This window comes from Bufo gargarizans, chromosome 2 (genome assembly GCF_014858855.1).
Source record: "Bufo gargarizans isolate SCDJY-AF-19 chromosome 2, ASM1485885v1, whole genome shotgun sequence".
NCBI classification, from domain to species: domain Eukaryota; kingdom Metazoa; phylum Chordata; class Amphibia; order Anura; family Bufonidae; genus Bufo; species Bufo gargarizans.
In genome coordinates, this window is record NC_058081.1 from 120,067,163 (window position 1) to 120,079,625 (window position 12,463).

The window sequence follows — 12,463 nt, forward strand, 5'->3', positions numbered from 1 at the left end:
CATACTGATAGGGACCCTAGATTGTAGGCCCAATTGGGGACAGTTTGAAGCTAATGTCTGTAAGGCGCTGTGGAATATAGTAGTGCTATATAAGTGAGTATAATAAATAATTCATTAAAATGTAAAAAAAAAAAACTAGTCAAAGCCAGTAATACTAACATACTGCAGCGTGATATTGATGATATACCATTAGGGTACATTCACCCTAGGCACATTTTGTTGCAGACAATTTCTTAGGCTGAAAATCAGTTACATTCATCTGAATGGGACTTGCAGAAATCACTGCACTTCCCACCAAAACAACCTTATTCAGATGAATGGAACAGAATTTGAGCTGCAGAAATTTTCTGCAACACAATCTGCTGTGTTTGAAGGCACCCATAAAGTACTGAGTCTGTCTACTATATCTGTGAGAAGTGACATATTGTAAGTTACAACATAAACTAAATGGCATTGTTCTTTCACAGTAGTATTACTGTCAATGCGCGCATTGTATACAGGTCTGACAGCAGCTAAGCTGTTTTCCCTGCATTCATGTGATCACAAGGTGCCAGGTAACTGCATAAACTGCTGGCTGTTAGCAGAGACAGATCTATATGTCAACCCAAGTTTCAGGAGAAATTAGCAATAAAAAAAGGTAAAAAAAAATATAAGAAAAGCAATAAAAAGGATGCCACCACCAGCCCACACTGCAGCTTATAGATCGGATCCCATCAACCGTAAATTATATATCAACTATAGAGAAATAACCATAATGGAAAGGGGACAGAAACGTATTTTAGTTGCACTTTGTGCAATAAATATAGAAATAGAACTATTTTATTTCCTTTTTTAAAAACATTTTCATAAGTATAACGGATAAAGACCAGAATTACTATAATAAAAATGGCATACAAATTTAGCCCCACTGAATAAAGATGCAATAACTATTGAAACAACTTTTGAAGCTGCATTGACTAAAAAAGAGAAAACATGTCTGGTCAGTAGGAGGGTAAATGGCCCGATCTTAAACTGGTTAACAAGCGTTGGTCAACATGCAGTATTGTTAGGAATCTGCTCATGTAAAAGAAAGGTTGTTCGTATTTTGACAATTCTTACTGGTTTTATAAGCAGTTCACTAAATTTATCTATCTAATATATAAACATCGGATCGTACATCGAGGTCTAAGAATGCTAGCACCCTTTTGCATTCATTTTTCCACTGGATCTGTGCTGTTTGGATTTGATTTGCTATCTATCTATTTATCTATCTATCTATCTACCTGTCTGTCTCTATCACAAAAAATAGGCAACACACACTAAAGAAATGGAATGTACCAAAGTTTGCACTTTCACCCCTTTCACATTTTTTTAAGCCTGTTGTAAGGGCTGAAGCAGCGTACCTATGGATGATTAAATCTATTTTAAATACTTGTAGTGGAATGACACCAGTCTAATAACCATATTAAAATTCCAGACTAATCTGTAGGCTTCCCACGTGTATAATATAACTCTTATGCAACATAAAGTTTAGTTCAATTCATGTGACAACTTTTTTCTATCTTGACTCATACTTCGGAAATTCAATTTGATCACCTACTGCTTACGGGGGTGAATAATGCTGGAATATGCATGGGGAAAATAGAGATACCTAAGTATGAATGCAGGAAATAGTGCTTCAAGAATGTGGACCAATATGACAATAACATTTATGTGGGAGTTCCTTTTTCAAAATATGTAACAAAATGAATAAGGAAAAGCAATTTAGATGTAAATACAGTGTCAGCATCAGATTCCTTACAATTCTTCAGAGTTAATTACTACATTCAAAGGGCTGTGTCTACAAAAGGATAGAGAAAATTACACTTTAAAGAAGAACAGCTTTTTTGTGACTTGTGGAGTCGTGTTTACATCAGTCTGAATGTAGAACAGGTTTTTACGTAAGACAGGGATACCATGTCGACAAAAGCCTTATTGCAAAACTTTTCATTTTATTGAGCGTGAATCAAAAATACAGGGTTCTGCTGTGCGGGTTTTGTTTTATGGTGTTCACCCCACAGTAGGAATAAAATGCTAACTTTATTTTGTGGATCAGTACAATTACAGTGACACCAAATTTATATAGTCTTTTTATTTTACCACGTTTGCACAATAAAAACACGTGTTCCCAGACTGAGGTAAATTTTTCCATCACTGAGAACAATTTTTCCATCGACAGGGATACGGTATATGATGACTTTTTACATAATAAAGCATATTTTATTAGGAAGAAAAAATATATATGTATTATTTTGCAATATTTTTAACCCCTTAAGGACTTTTAACCCCTGTCACTTTAAGTGCTGATAACTTTAAAACGGTTTGACTTATCCAGGCCATTCTGAGATTGTTTTTTCCGTCACATATTGTACTTCATGACACTGGTAAAATGAAGTAAAAAAAAATAAAAATTATTTATAAAAAAATATCAAATTTACCAACAATTTCCAAGTTTCAATTTCTCTACTTCTTTAATACATAGTAATACCTCCAAAAATAGTTATTACTTTACATTCCCCATATGTCTACTTCATGTTTGGATCATTTTGGGAATGATATTTTATTTTTTTGGGATGTTACAAGGCTTAGAAGTTTAGAAGCAAATCTTGAAATTTTTCAGAAATTTTGAAAAACCCAATTTTTAGGGACCAGTTCAGGTCTGAAGTCACTTTGCGAGGCTTACATAATAGAAACCACCCAAAAATGACCCCATTCTATAAACTACACTAAAAACTGATTTTACAAACTTTGTTAACCCTTTAGGTGTTCCACAAGAATTAATGGAAAATAGATATACAATTTCAAAATTTCACTTTTTTGGCAGATTTTCCATTTTAATAATTTTTTTCCAGTTACAAAGCAAGGGTTACCAGCCAAACCAAACTCAATATTTATGGCCCTGATTCTGTAGTTTACAGAAATACCCCATATGTGATCGTAAACCGCTGTACGGGCACACGGCAGGGCGCAGAAGGAAAGGAATGCCATACGGTTTTTGGAAGACAGGTTTTGCTGGACTGTTTTTTTTTACACCCATGTCCCATTTGAAGCACCCTGATGCACCCCTAGAGTAGAAACTCCATAAAAGTGACCCCATCTAAGAAACTACACCCCTCAAGGTATTCAAAACTGATTTTACAAACGTTGTTAACCTTTTAGTTGTTCCACAAAAATTAATGGAAAATAGAGATACAATTTCAAAATTTCACTTTTTTGGCAGAGTTTCCATTTTAATAATTTTTTTCCAGTTACAAAGCAAGGGTTAACAGCCAAACCAAACTCATTATTTATGGCCCTGATTCTGTAGTTTACAGAAACACCCCATATGTGGTCGTAAACCACTGTACGGCCACACGGCAGGGCGCATAAGGAAAGGAATGCCATACGGTTTTTGGAAGGCAGGTTTTGCTGGACTGTTTTGTTTGACACCCATGTCCCATTTAAAGCCCCCCTGATGCAACCCTAGAGTAGAAACGCTATAAAAATTACCCCATCTAAGAAACTACACCCCTCAAGGTATTCAAAACAGATTTTACAAATGTCGTTAACCCTTTAGGTGTTCCACAAGAGTTATTGGCAAATGAAGATGTATTTTCAGAATTTAAATTTTTGGGCAAATTTTCCATTTTAATAAATTTTTCCCAGTAACAAAGCAAGGGTTACCAGCCAAACAAAACTCAATATTTATCGCCCTGATTCTGTAGTTTACAGAAACACCCCATATGTGGTTGTAAACAGCTGTACGGGCACATGGCAGGGCGCAGAAGGAAAGGAATGCCATACGGTTTTTGGAAAGCAGATTTTGCTGGACTGTTTTTTTTTACACCATGTCCCATTTGAAGCCTCCCTGATGCACCCCTAGAGTAGAAACTCCCAAAAAGTGGGTACATATGTACATATGATTTTTGGTTGCTCTATATTACACTTTTTGTGAGGCAAGATAACAAGAAATAGCTGTTTTGGCACCGTTTTTATTTTTTGTTATTTACAACATTCATCTGACAGGTTAGATCATGTGATATTTTTATAGACCAGGTTGTCACGGATGCGGCAATACCTAATATGTATACTTTTTATTTATTTATGTAAGTTTTACACAATTATTTCATTTTTGAAGAAAAAAAATCATGTTTTAGTGTTTCCATAGTCTGAGTGACATAAATTTTTTTCAGTTTTTGGGCAATTACCTTGGGTAGGGTATGATTTTTGTGGGATGAGATGACGGTTTTATTGGCACTCTTTTGGGGTGCGTGTGACTTTTTGATCGCTTGCTATTACACTTTTTGTGATGTAAGGTGACAAAAAATGGTTTATTTAGCACAGTTTTTATTTACATTTCTTTACGGTGTTCATCTGAGAGGTTAGGTCATGTCATATTTTTATAGAGCTGGTCGATACGGATGTGGCGATACCCAATATGTATACTTTTTTTTTATTTATGTAAGTTTTACACAATAATATAATTTTTGAAACAAAAAAAAATCATGTTTTAGTGTCTCCATATTCTGAGAGCCATCGTTTTTTCAGTTTTTGAGCGATTATCTTAGTTAGGGTCTCATTTTATGCAAGATGAGATGACGGTTTGAGTGGCACTATTTTGGGGTGCATATAACTTTTTGATCGCTTGCTATTACACTTTTTGTGATGTAAGGTGACAAAAAATGGTTTATTTAGCACAGTTTTTATTTTCATTTTTTTACGTTGTTCATCTGAGAGGTTAGGTCATGTGATATTTTTATAGAGCACTCGCGTGAGAAAAATCGCGCATGTTTGGTACCCAAACCCGAACTTCTTCACAGAAGTTCGGGCTTGGGATTGATGTTCTGAAGATTGTATTATTTTCCCTTATAACATGGTTATAAGGGAAAATAATAGCATTCTGAATACAGAATGCATAGTAAAACAGTGCTAGAGGGGTTAAAAAAAAATAAAAAAAAATAATTTTTTTTTTAACTCACCTTAGTCCATTTGATCGCGAAGCCGGCATCTCCTTGTGTCTCCTCTGCGCTGAACAGGACCTGGGGACTGGGGAGAGCATTAAATAGAGGTTAAGGACCTTTGATGACGTCACTCCGGTCATCACATGGTACGTCACATGATCTTTTACCATGGTGATTCACCATGGTAAAAGACCATGTGATGACCGGAGTGACGTCATACGTTCACCGCACGCATCGCACCCGCACGGAAAACTCGCCCGCGTGAAAGGGGCCTTACTCATACAGCTTCCGGGGCCTGTGAGATCCAGGGGGCTGGATCTTACAGGCTCTTCACCAGAAGGCAGCGCGATGCCTTCCTTAGACATCGCGCTGCTTTCCATGCCATCGGGTCCCCCCCACAGTCACATGGGGACCCGATCGCACAGCCGCCGCAAACGCAGGTCTGAATTGACATCACATGACCCCCCCCCCGACGTTGTGACAGGATGCCCGCTGAATGATTTCAGCAGGCATCCTGTTCCGATTAACCCCTGCCGCGCCGCAATCGTGGTTTAAACCCATGACGTACCGGTCCTTAAGGACTCGGGAAACATGCCGTACGGTACGTCATGCGTCTCTAAGGGGTTAAATATTTCGCCTTTTTTTATCCCACTCAAAGACTTTGTAATGTATGAGCCCAATCACTCATATAACACATTGTAATATTTATTGGAGTCTGTTGAAGGGGCTGCTCTGTGACACGTTTGCCGTGCTTGCTGGTTGCCAGGGATGTGTGGTTTATGCAGCATGTGTGTGCACTGCTCCTTATATCCTGGTTCCTTCCCTGTCTTGTGCTGGAGGAGATAACTACCTGGCTGGGTGTGGCCACTTGGTTGATATTGCCTGTAGCCTGTAGGCTGGAGTCAGTTGTCCTCCATCCTTTGTTGGTGCTGGAGCTTTGCTCATGTCCGCCTTATTCCATCTGCCCAGTGCTTGAGGGCCACCTTGAGGAACATCAAGGTCTCACCAATGTCATCCCGGTGTCACCGTCCCAACGTCCCAACGTATTTTAGTTGCACTTTGTGCAATAAATATAGAAATAGAACTATTTTATTTCCTTTTTTAAAAACATTTTCATAAGTATAACGGATAAAGACCAGAATTACTATAATAAAAATGGCATACAAATTTAGCCCCACTGAATAAAGATGCAATAACTATTGAAACAACTTTTGAAGCTGCATTGACTAAAAAAGAGAAAACATGTCTGGTCAGTAGGAGGGTAAATGGCCCGATCTTAAACTGGTTAACAAGCGTTGGTCAACATGCAGTATTGTTAGGAATCTGCTCATGTAAAAGAAAGGTTGTTCGTATTTTGACAATTCTTACTGGTTTTATAAGCAGTTCACTAAATTTATCTATCTAATATATAAACATCGGATCGTACATCGAGGTCTAAGAATGCTAGCACCCTTTTGCATTCATTTTTCCACTGGATCTGTGCTGTTTGGATTTGATTTGCTATCTATCTATTTATCTATCTATCTATCTACCTGTCTGTCTCTATCACAAAAAATAGGCAACACACACTAAAGAAATGGAATGTACCAAAGTTTGCACTTTCACCCCTTTCACATTTTTTTAAGCCTGTTGTAAGGGCTGAAGCAGCGTACCTATGGATGATTAAATCTATTTTAAATACTTGTAGTGGAATGACACCAGTCTAATAACCATATTAAAATTCCAGACTAATCTGTAGGCTTCCCACGTGTATAATATAACTCTTATGCAACATAAAGTTTAGTTCAATTCATGTGACAACTTTTTTCTATCTTGACTCATACTTCGGAAATTCAATTTGATCACCTACTGCTTACGGGGGTGAATAATGCTGGAATATGCATGGGGAAAATAGAGATACCTAAGTATGAATGCAGGAAATAGTGCTTCAAGAATGTGGACCAATATGACAATAACATTTATGTGGGAGTTCCTTTTTCAAAATATGTAACAAAATGAATAAGGAAAAGCAATTTAGATGTAAATACAGTGTCAGCATCAGATTCCTTACAATTCTTCAGAGTTAATTACTACATTCAAAGGGCTGTGTCTACAAAAGGATAGAGAAAATTACACTTTAAAGAAGAACAGCTTTTTTGTGACTTGTGGAGTCGTGTTTACATCAGTCTGAATGTAGAACAGGTTTTTACGTAAGACAGGGATACCATGTCGACAAAAGCCTTATTGCAAAACTTTTCATTTTATTGAGCGTGAATCAAAAATACAGGGTTCTGCTGTGTGGGTTTTGTTTTATGGTGTTCACCCCACAGTAGGAATAAAATGCTAACTTTATTTTGTGGATCAGTACAATTACAGTGACACCAAATTTATATAGTCTTTTTATTTTACCACGTTTGCACAATAAAAACACGTGTTCCCAGACTGAGGTAAATTTTTCCATCACTGAGAACAATTTTTCCATCGACAGGGATACGGTATATGATGACTTTTTACATAATAAAGCATATTTTATTAGGAAGAAAAAATATATATGTATTATTTTGCAATATTTTTAACCCCTTAAGGACTTTTAACCCCTGTCACTTTAAGTGCTGATAACTTTAAAACGGTTTGACTTATCCAGGCCATTCTGAGATTGTTTTTTCCGTCACATATTGTACTTCATGACACTGGTAAAATGAAGTAAAAAAAAATAAAAATTATTTATAAAAAAATATCAAATTTACCAACAATTTCCAAGTTTCAATTTCTCTACTTCTTTAATACATAGTAATACCTCCAAAAATAGTTATTACTTTACATTCCCCATATGTCTACTTCATGTTTGGATCATTTTGGGAATGATATTTTATTTTTTTGGGATGTTACAAGGCTTAGAAGTTTAGAAGCAAATCTTGAAATTTTTCAGAAATTTTGAAAAACCCAATTTTTAGGGACCAGTTCAGGTCTGAAGTCACTTTGCGAGGCTTACATAATAGAAACCACCCAAAAATGACCCCATTCTATAAACTACACTAAAAACTGATTTTACAAACTTTGTTAACCCTTTAGGTGTTCCACAAGAATTAATGGAAAATAGATATACAATTTCAAAATTTCACTTTTTTGGCAGATTTTCCATTTTAATAATTTTTTTCCAGTTACAAAGCAAGGGTTACCAGCCAAACCAAACTCAATATTTATGGCCCTGATTCTGTAGTTTACAGAAATACCCCATATGTGATCGTAAACCGCTGTACGGGCACACGGCAGGGCGCAGAAGGAAAGGAATGCCATACGGTTTTTGGAAGACAGGTTTTGCTGGACTGTTTTTTTTTACACCCATGTCCCATTTGAAGCACCCTGATGCACCCCTAGAGTAGAAACTCCATAAAAGTGACCCCATCTAAGAAACTACACCCCTCAAGGTATTCAAAACTGATTTTACAAACGTTGTTAACCTTTTAGTTGTTCCACAAAAATTAATGGAAAATAGAGATACAATTTCAAAATTTCACTTTTTTGGCAGAGTTTCCATTTTAATAATTTTTTTCCAGTTACAAAGCAAGGGTTAACAGCCAAACCAAACTCATTATTTATGGCCCTGATTCTGTAGTTTACAGAAACACCCCATATGTGGTCGTAAACCACTGTACGGCCACACGGCAGGGCGCATAAGGAAAGGAATGCCATACGGTTTTTGGAAGGCAGGTTTTGCTGGACTGTTTTGTTTGACACCCATGTCCCATTTAAAGCCCCCCTGATGCAACCCTAGAGTAGAAACGCTATAAAAATTACCCCATCTAAGAAACTACACCCCTCAAGGTATTCAAAACAGATTTTACAAATGTCGTTAACCCTTTAGGTGTTCCACAAGAGTTATTGGCAAATGAAGATGTATTTTCAGAATTTAAATTTTTGGGCAAATTTTCCATTTTAATAAATTTTTCCCAGTAACAAAGCAAGGGTTACCAGCCAAACAAAACTCAATATTTATCGCCCTGATTCTGTAGTTTACAGAAACACCCCATATGTGGTTGTAAACAGCTGTACGGGCACATGGCAGGGCGCAGAAGGAAAGGAATGCCATACGGTTTTTGGAAAGCAGATTTTGCTGGACTGTTTTTTTTTACACCATGTCCCATTTGAAGCCTCCCTGATGCACCCCTAGAGTAGAAACTCCCAAAAAGTGGGTACATATGTACATATGATTTTTGGTTGCTCTATATTACACTTTTTGTGAGGCAAGATAACAAGAAATAGCTGTTTTGGCACCGTTTTTATTTTTTGTTATTTACAACATTCATCTGACAGGTTAGATCATGTGATATTTTTATAGACCAGGTTGTCACGGATGCGGCAATACCTAATATGTATACTTTTTATTTATTTATGTAAGTTTTACACAATTATTTCATTTTTGAAGAAAAAAAATCATGTTTTAGTGTTTCCATAGTCTGAGTGACATAAATTTTTTTCAGTTTTTGGGCAATTACCTTGGGTAGGGTATGATTTTTGTGGGATGAGATGACGGTTTTATTGGCACTCTTTTGGGGTGCGTGTGACTTTTTGATCGCTTGCTATTACACTTTTTGTGATGTAAGGTGACAAAAAATGGTTTATTTAGCACAGTTTTTATTTACATTTCTTTACGGTGTTCATCTGAGAGGTTAGGTCATGTCATATTTTTATAGAGCTGGTCGATACGGATGTGGCGATACCCAATATGTATACTTTTTTTTTATTTATGTAAGTTTTACACAATAATATAATTTTTGAAACAAAAAAAAATCATGTTTTAGTGTCTCCATATTCTGAGAGCCATCGTTTTTTCAGTTTTTGAGCGATTATCTTAGTTAGGGTCTCATTTTATGCAAGATGAGATGACGGTTTGAGTGGCACTATTTTGGGGTGCATATAACTTTTTGATCGCTTGCTATTACACTTTTTGTGATGTAAGGTGACAAAAAATGGTTTATTTAGCACAGTTTTTATTTTCATTTTTTTACGTTGTTCATCTGAGAGGTTAGGTCATGTGATATTTTTATAGAGCACTCGCGTGAGAAAAATCGCGCATGTTTGGTACCCAAACCCGAACTTCTTCACAGAAGTTCGGGCTTGGGATTGATGTTCTGAAGATTGTATTATTTTCCCTTATAACATGGTTATAAGGGAAAATAATAGCATTCTGAATACAGAATGCATAGTAAAACAGTGCTAGAGGGGTTAAAAAAAAATAAAAAAAAATAATTTTTTTTTTAACTCACCTTAGTCCATTTGATCGCGAAGCCGGCATCTCCTTGTGTCTCCTCTGCGCTGAACAGGACCTGGGGACTGGGGAGAGCATTAAATAGAGGTTAAGGACCTTTGATGACGTCACTCCGGTCATCACATGGTACGTCACATGATCTTTTACCATGGTGATTCACCATGGTAAAAGACCATGTGATGACCGGAGTGACGTCATACGTTCACCGCACGCATCGCACCCGCACGGAAAACTCGCCCGCGTGAAAGGGGCCTTACTCATACAGCTTCCGGGGCCTGTGAGATCCAGGGGGCTGGATCTTACAGGCTCTTCACCAGAAGGCAGCGCGATGCCTTCCTTAGACATCGCGCTGCTTTCCATGCCATCGGGTCCCCCCCACAGTCACATGGGGACCCGATCGCACAGCCGCCGCAAACGCAGGTCTGAATTGACATCACATGACCCCCCCCCCCGACGTTGTGACAGGATGCCCGCTGAATGATTTCAGCAGGCATCCTGTTCCGATTAACCCCTGCCGCGCCGCAATCGTGGTTTAAACCCATGACGTACCGGTCCTTAAGGACTCGGGAAACATGCCGTACGGTACGTCATGCGTCTCTAAGGGGTTAAATATTTCGCCTTTTTTTATCCCACTCAAAGACTTTGTAATGTATGAGCCCAATCACTCATATAACACATTGTAATATTTATTGGAGTCTGTTGAAGGGGCTGCTCTGTGACACGTTTGCCGTGCTTGCTGGTTGCCAGGGATGTGTGGTTTATGCAGCATGTGTGTGCACTGCTCCTTATATCCTGGTTCCTTCCCTGTCTTGTGCTGGAGGAGATAACTACCTGGCTGGGTGTGGCCACTTGGTTGATATTGCCTGTAGCCTGTAGGCTGGAGTCAGTTGTCCTCCATCCTTTGTTGGTGCTGGAGCTTTGCTCATGTCCGCCTTATTCCATCTGCCCAGTGCTTGAGGGCCACCTTGAGGAACATCAAGGTCTCACCAATGTCATCCCGGTGTCACCGTCCCTTCACTACCCTATTTTATGTGTGGTGTTTGTATGGGTTGGTGTTTTATGTTTGGTCGTTGTTACATGTCTGTTGGTGTTTGTTGTACAGCATGTTTGCTAGACATTCCCCTGTCTATCGGTGTCCCCCAGAGGGGGAATTACAAGTCAGTGTAAAGCTCTGCCACCATGCATCCTGTCCGCGGGTAAGTGCATGTTGTTTCTTGGCTCTTACCTGCCGATTCAGTAGCTGTTCACTGCCTGTCCCTTTCCTTGCAGCTAGGCCGGTGGAGACTCCTGTTCATCTGTGTCTGGGATGAACAGGTCGTCTCAGCCCTTTCTCTGTTTGAGGTATTATCAGGGTGACTCAGGGTCCTAGGTTACTGGGTATGAGCCGTCCTACCATCCAGGTCCACTCATACGGTTAGGAGTCAGGGCGAGGATTAGGGAAGCATAGGAGGTGACCTGCTCTCTTATCCCGGTTCCTGGCCTAGTTGCTCCCTCTTTTCCCCATGGTGTACAGTGGGGAGTTTCCCCTACTCCCCACTGTGACAGGCTGTCCCACAAAAAATATTCTACATATTCTACATTTTTCAAACAAGCACATGGATCTGAATACTTTTGTAAGGCTACTTTACAGCAAAAACTGGATCCAGGAAATAATATAACCATCTGCATCCGTTGTGAATGGATCCGGTTGTATTATCTTTATCTGCCAATGAACTCCATTGAAAGTCAATGGAGGACGGATCCAGTTTCGATTGTGGCAGAGAAAATTGATCTGTCCCCATTGACTTGTATTGGGGGTCATGCCGTATCCGTCTTGCTCCGCATCCCAGGACAGAAAGCAAACTACAACATGTTGCGGTTTGCTCTTTGGTATGTGAAGGCAACTAAATGGAACAGAATGCATTTTGGAGCACTCTGTTCTGTTCATTTCAGTTTTGTCCCTATTGAAAATGAATGGGGACAAAACTGAAGCATTTTTTTCAAGTATTGAGCCCCTAAGACGGATCTCAATACCGGAAAACTAATACGCTAGTGCTAGCCACTGAGTTATTAACTGAAATCTATTTGTATAGCGCCACCTGCTGTTTGCCTGTTTTTAATTCTCTGTCCAGCTCAGTTCCATTCTTTTAACTGCCATCAGCTGCACCAGAAAGGATATGCACCCTGAGAAAGCGCACATCCCCTGATCTGCCAGATTGAAATAAATCTAGCAGAGTAATTGCAGCTCTGGGCAGAGCTCTGGATGCATGAAAAGTAC